Source organism: Schistocerca cancellata, chromosome 3 (genome assembly GCF_023864275.1).
Source record: "Schistocerca cancellata isolate TAMUIC-IGC-003103 chromosome 3, iqSchCanc2.1, whole genome shotgun sequence".
NCBI lineage: Eukaryota > Metazoa > Arthropoda > Insecta > Orthoptera > Acrididae > Schistocerca > Schistocerca cancellata.
In genome coordinates, this window is record NC_064628.1 from 655,134,599 (window position 1) to 655,141,299 (window position 6,701).

Genomic DNA, 6,701 nt, shown 5'->3' on the forward strand with positions numbered 1-6,701 from the left:
TTGTATGTTTGCAACTCTGTGTGTTAATGTATGTGTGTAAGTCATAGTGCACCATCCGCTTCATTTCTGTGTGATGTTGCCATTGCATGTGTTTGTTAAGTCTGTTTGTAAGTTTGCAGCTTGTAAGTTATCTTGTATTCTGGAAGTGTTGTATTTGTTTTGTAATTGGGTTTTTTTTATTTTTTGATTGTGCCTGTGTACTACATGTGTGTCGTACACACTGTTTCTAGCTATTTGAATGATTGTACTAGTTTCTTTTTCATACTTTGTCTTATTGAGTGGTATCCTGTTTAATCTCTGTAACATATAGTTTAGTTCTGCAAGCTTCTGGTTGAGTGGGTGATTAGATGTGAAATGTATTACCGTTTCCTGTGGCTGTTGGTTTTCTAAACGTATGTTTGCCATTTTCTTTCTTTATTGTCATGCCAAGAAAATTTATTTGATTTTCTTTTTCTTTTTCAAGTGTGAATTTTATGTTCTGGTGTGCTTTGTTGATTTCCGAGTGGAGTTCATCTATTTTTTTCATTTGGCTCATCTATAAGACAAATAATGTCATCCAAACACCTGTACCAATGTATGATTTTAAAACTTTCATTAGTACTGTGGAAAAAAGCCCCACGTGACTAGTATAAGACGAGAAATGGCACCAAAAATCGAACAGAAAGATAATATGTAGAAAATCGTGATCACAACCTATAAGTAGAATTTAAAATATTACTGCACCATAGCAAAAACCAACCACCATAACTGTTTATAATCTATAGGTACATTGCCCCAAAATGTTAACTAAACAGTAAAATATGTACATATTCCCGGACACTGAAGATGCCTTGCAGAGAATAAAGGCGAAACACTTATGACACGAAAATTGTGTTTCATTCAGTTGTAGTTAGAAGGTCCAAAAAGTAAAAATTATCAATATACTGTAATATTATACGCAACTGAGGAAGACAGGACTACAAAAGTTGTTCAGCAGACATTAGTTCTCATTTGAATAGTCACATATAACGTTTACGTAATTTTCTAACCACGTGACGTCGTCCCACCTGTGGAGCGGTCGGTTATCCAATTAATTTAGAAAAAGGAGTATCACAAACTTGGTATTTGACTTCTTGGTTGAAAATGAAAAAAATATGTTTCACTGTTTTTGGAAATGAAAAGCCTTTTAAAGATAACTCTATGAAAATTTGTATTTGCCTTCTCAGTTCCAAATTGAAAAGAACGTGGTTCAGTTCGTTTAAAAATTAGTCCATAAGAGGGTGAGTTAGGGAATGGGGGCTTTTATTAAAATATTTCTTTATGAAAGCTTATTTGGACCTAAATCTGTGAAAATTTGTATTTGGCTCCTGGGTTCGAAATAACAAGTACTTCAGTGTTTTCGGTAATTCAACCACTAAGAGGGTGAAATGGCAAATGAAAATTTTTAGAAAAATATTTCGTTATATTTAAACAGTTTTGGAGCTTAGTTTGTGGAAATTGGTACTTTATTTCCCGGTTAGAGACAAATGTGTTAGGGTATGAAATTTTCTGTGGAAATACCATCACAGAACTCAAAATGCAGGATTAACAAAAACCTCCGACTCCAACCACCAGAATCGCTTTTTGGTCAGAAGTACATCCGGAAAAAAATATGCTTCTATGACCTTAATTAGCGTGAAAAGACTAGTTGATGCAATTTGTGAACTAAATCAAAGAAAGCTATTTAATAGTCACCATGACAAATCGGTTGTGAGAATTACATAGAAAAAGAAATGGATATTTAACACATTAATTTTTCATTAGTACTAATATATAGTTACACAACTATTTTTGTTGTAATTAGTATACAAACTAATCATTATTAGATACCACTTTTAATTGCAATTCCCTGAACAGGAATACCCGTCTGCGATGAACTGGTACACAATTTCTAGATTGTTGATTTGTACGTGAACAAAGTGCCTAAGAATATATACATTCAATTAATTTCTTTTACGTTCAAGTCTTATAAAAAGAATTGCTTTATAAAATTTTAATACTCTGTTTGCGTATACTAGATAAAGTGTTTGCACGCTGTGTAGATTTATAATTTATCAATGGGTGTAACAACATATAAATTCGATTAAAGAAAATCAAAAGAAGAAAAGATGTGTGCAGACCGTATATTCTACGCTAGCGAAGTGGCAGGCGCTAAGCTACTGTCAAAATAACGAGATATCAGGGCTCGCACGGAAAGATTTAGGTCTTCGTTTTTCTCACGAGCTCTTCGAACGGTCGAGAAACAGTCTGAAAGTGCCTCTATGAATTTTCAGCTAACATTGCAGAGTAATCATGTAAGTGTAGATGCAGACGTAGACACGACCCGACAATAATTAAATAAAAAACTCCGTATTTTCCTCCAGGGCATCAAACTATACAATGAACTGTCCAATGAAATTAAAGAGATAATTAAAATCAATATGTTTGAATAGTTTTTTTAAAACTTACCTCGTAAATAATTACTACACAATTTTGGATTTCTTAAATAGCTCAGATTTGATACAAGTTTAAAAACTTCATCTCTGTCAATCCAAAATATGTTTTTAGAGTGTATCAAATATTACTGAAAAATTATGTGCCCAACAGCATTGACAGAAAATGATAACCACCCTGTTCACGCAGGAAAATGTGAATCCACGATTCATCATGGTCGTGACGCCAATTGTAAGGAAGTGTGTGTAGTGTCCACAATCAGTTTATTGCGGCCAGTGACACGTAGTGAGGTACGAATGAATAGTGTACCATTATTATAATATTAACTAGACATACTAGACGTATAATAAAATTTATGCCTGCACTTTTGTATTTTAACATTTAATGTGTTATATTGTTTGTAATATCTATATAGAATAGTCTGTGGAGGAATAAACTAGTTATATAAGGTCCAGGATACAGAACTACAATTTTTTAGAGTTTCAGGCTAACGCTTCTCTCTTGAGCATTTTACCGGTAGCAGACTTTTTGTAGGAATACTGGATTTCGAAAAATCCATTGGTATGGGTTGAACTTTGCCTTTCAGGGGCTTTGCTTTTCTCACTGAGCTATGCTACGCACGACTCTCGACCTGCCCTTACAGCTTCAATTCTGCTGTTGCCTCTCTCCTATTTTAAAAATTTCGCAGAAGCTCTCCGTACATTGCCTGAATAATACTCATGGAAGAAGGGATAACTTTGAGAAAAGGCTTTGCACATCCTGAAGGTTGTTTCCAGACTAATTATTAGATTGTGCGCTAAGGTGTGCACTGTTTTGAAACTTGCTGAGCGGTGATGGAATAGAACTTTGCCTGTACGGGAATATTACAGTTTACATCTGCCAGGTGTTTCAAAAAAGGTGCAATACGAGCTGCAGAGAGAAAGATTCATTCTAGGAACGATCCCTACGCTATTTCTCTGCGATATATTTTCCACCCGGAGTAGTTGCTCAGAGAGGTATGCATGGCAACTTTCTTGAAGTCTAAAGAGTCGCAGATACAGTCAGCAGTGAAGTTGTGAGGAATGATAGTAAGTCGAGCTTCGATACTGCAGTCGGTAAGAGTTATCGCCGCGAAACTCGAAGTTACGCGTTCGAATGACGTTTTCATTAATAGGCTAATTCCCACGCATACGTTTGATTCACAGCTGAGGCTTTATGCATCATGGTTTTCTGTACAGTCGTAAACTGTAGCAGCCCTTGTAACGGAAATTTAAGTGGGTTTTTAGTACTCATGATGAAGGCATCATACCTTTCACTTTTCGCATCACGCAGATATCTTGTGTAAACCATTTTTTTTTCTTTAAAGAATCGATCTGTCGTGTATACATGAGCTTTAGGCATCTGATTAGTTTACCAATTATTTAATCTGTTTAATATTTGACCTTATTAATATAAAACACTTAGGGATGAAGTCGCAATACCCTATGTTGCTTTCATTAGTTTAGGATTATTCTCATGTATATAGAGTGATAAAAAAATATAAAGTTTAAAATTATGCTTCAAGTCTGCCGAAAGCTTTTTATTGCCCCAATTACCAAACTGTGGATGAATATATTTTGCGTAATCTGCGTTGCTTTTTTAATAAAAGCTCCTTTTCACGCTTCTCAATGTTTATGACACCGTATCTTCTGGACTATTTGTCGTACAATGATGTGATTTTGCATTTACTTTCAGTAGTGTATGTGGGTATTGTCTGCAAAATGTGTTGAGAATAGAGCTAGTATTAAAGAAGTAATAAATTAAAATGTCACACCTGATACTGAAGTTTTACTGCACGAACAGCGAAAATGCAGTGAATCATACACTTCTTTAACGCCAACGGCCTTGCCGCAGTGGTATCACCGGTTCCCGTCAGATCACGGAAGTTAAGCGCCGTCGGGCTGGGCTAGCACTTGGATGGGTGACCACCCGGTCTGCCGAGCGCTGTTGGCAAGCGGGGTGCACTCAGCCCCTGTGAGGCAAACTGAGGAGCTACTTGATTGAGAAGTAGCGGCTCCGGTCTCGGAAACTGACCTACGGCCGGGAGAGCAGTGTGCTGACCACATGCCCCTCCGTATCCGCATCCAGTGACGTCTGTGGGGTGAGGATGACACGGCGGCCAGTCGGTACCTTTGGGCCTTCATGGCCTGTGTGGGAGGAATACACTTCTTATATCATCATAATTTGAAAATACACCGACGGAGAAAATCGTAACACCAAAAAACAATTAGTGTAATCAAACATATTTATGTGATTAATTTGCAAGATCACAGGTTAATGTAAGCACCAGATCAGCCACTGCAAACGTGAACTGCTGGTACATTACTAAGCAGTGTAACCGGCAGAATGTTGAGTGAAAGTACGTAGAAGTGCATGCGTTGTGTTGTACACGTGCCGAATGTCAGTCTGTGCAATGGAGGCACTTGCCTGTTGCACTTGGTCAATACAGGGACGGTGAATGTCGTTTGTGAACAATGCTGGCGTTGTCGACCCACGATGAAGCATATGTGCTCGTTTGGAGACAGATCTGGTGATCGAGCAGGCCAAGGCAACATGTCGCCATTCTGCGGAGGGTGTCGGGTTATAAGAGCAGTATGTGGACGGATGTTATCGTGTTGGAAACATCCCATGGAAATCTGTTCGTGAATGGCAGCACAGCAGCGTGAATCACCAGACTGACCTACAAATTTGCAGTCAGGGCTCTTGGAATAGCTACGAGAAGCTCTTGTTGTCATATGAAATCGCACACCAGACCATAACTCCAGGTGTAGATCCAGTGTGTCTAACACACAGACTGGTTGGTTGCAGGCTGTCAGCTGGCCCACTCCTAACCAACACTCGGCCATCACTAGCACCGAGGGAGGCAGAACCAGTTTTCATCACTAAAAACAACAAACTTCCACCCTACCCTCCAACGAGCTCTCGCTTGACGCCACTGAAGTCGTCCATGATCAGGGGTCAGTGGCACGCCTGCTGCAGGGCGTCCGGCTCGGAACTGTCCTTGAAGTACCCGGTTCGTAACAGTTCGATGTGTCACTGTGATGCCAACTGGTGCTCAAATTGCTCCTGCAAATGCGGTACGATGCGATAGATCTAATCGCCGAACACGGTTGTGTTCCCTCCTGGTAGCGCCACGTCTGCACTCCGGTCTTCTAGCGACCGTACATTCTCATGACCACCGCTGCCAGCAATCACATACAGTGGCTAAATTTCTGCTAGGTCTTTCCACAATATCGCAGAACGAACATCCAGCGTCTCTTAGTCGTACAGCACGACCTCGTTCAAACTCCGTAAGATGTTGATAATGGCGTCTTTGTCGCCTTAAAGGTATTCTTGACTAACATTAGCTCACCACGCCCTATCTCAAAAGCAAAAAAAAAACGCTCACCACCATTACAGAACACCAGATTTGTATCCTCGCAGGGGCGCTACTAGGGCCACTCTTATACGACGGGCGCGAAATTTAAATAGACGTCTTTCAGATGTAGAGACACGCCTACCAACATTCGTTTGTTTTGCACAACCCTTTCCTAGGGTTGCGATTCTTTTTCCGTCAGTGTACGTGTAAAGCTTCTTGCAAGTCGCTAAGTACTCTCAGTCTCAAATACAATTTGTCCTTTGTCAAAGCAGCTTGTCACTAGACGTCCCCACGTGTTGCTCATATTATTGCCGTAATAATTCCTTCTTTTTCTCTCATAGCGCATCACATAGCCACAACGCCACCATTCAGCATTCATTATCGTTGGCTTTTGCCCAGTATATACAGGGTGAGTCACCTAACGTTACCGCTGGATATATTTCGTAAACCACATCAAATACTGACGAATCGATTCCACAGACCGAACGTGAGGAGAGGGGCTAGTGTAATTGGTTAATACAAACCATAAAAAATGCACGGAAGTATGTTTTTTAACACAAACCTACATTTTTAAAAATGGAACCCCGTTAGTTTTGTTAGCACATCTGAACATATAAACAAATACGTAATCAGTGCCGTTTGGTGTATTGTAAAATGTTAATTGCATCCGGAGATATTGTAACCTAAAGTTGACGCTTGAGTACCAATCCTCCGCTGTTCGATTGTATGTATCGGAGAGCACCGAATTACGTAGGGATCCAAAGGGAACGGTGATGGACCTTAGGTACAGAAGAGACTGGAACAGCACATTACGTCCACATGCTAACACCTTTTTATTGGTCTTTTTCACTGACGCACATGTACATTACCATGA

The 6,701-nt window shown here is 39.5% G+C and overlaps 1 pseudogene; it reads left to right on the forward strand.

The window, feature by feature from the left end:
* The first annotated feature begins 4,304 nt into the window (after positions 1 to 4,304).
* Positions 4,305 to 4,422, forward strand: LOC126177591 (5S ribosomal RNA; annotated as a pseudogene).
* Positions 4,423 to 6,701: the final 2,279 nt, after the last annotated feature.